We start from the raw sequence: 233 nt of genomic DNA, 5'->3' as shown, positions 1-233 counted from the left end.
GGGTAGCTCAGTGCCAAGAGCAAGGCTGGAGATAAGCTCAGCCAGGATGCAGGAGCCCAGTCAAGGTCATGCTACAGCCGGCATCACTGCCATTGGCCATATGGCCCCGCCACTAAAATGGGGCCACCAGTGTCGTCCCAGCTGCTGTAAATAATTCCTCAACCATGTCTGCTGTGAGCTCACGATTACAGTACCAGGAGTGAGCATCTGATGGGGTCGACTTCTGGTGTGCT

This window comes from Trichechus manatus, unplaced genomic scaffold (genome assembly GCF_000243295.1).
Source record: "Trichechus manatus latirostris isolate Lorelei unplaced genomic scaffold, TriManLat1.0 scaffold00203, whole genome shotgun sequence".
Taxonomy (NCBI): domain Eukaryota; kingdom Metazoa; phylum Chordata; class Mammalia; order Sirenia; family Trichechidae; genus Trichechus; species Trichechus manatus.
Note: the sequence above shows the minus strand (reverse complement) of the source record.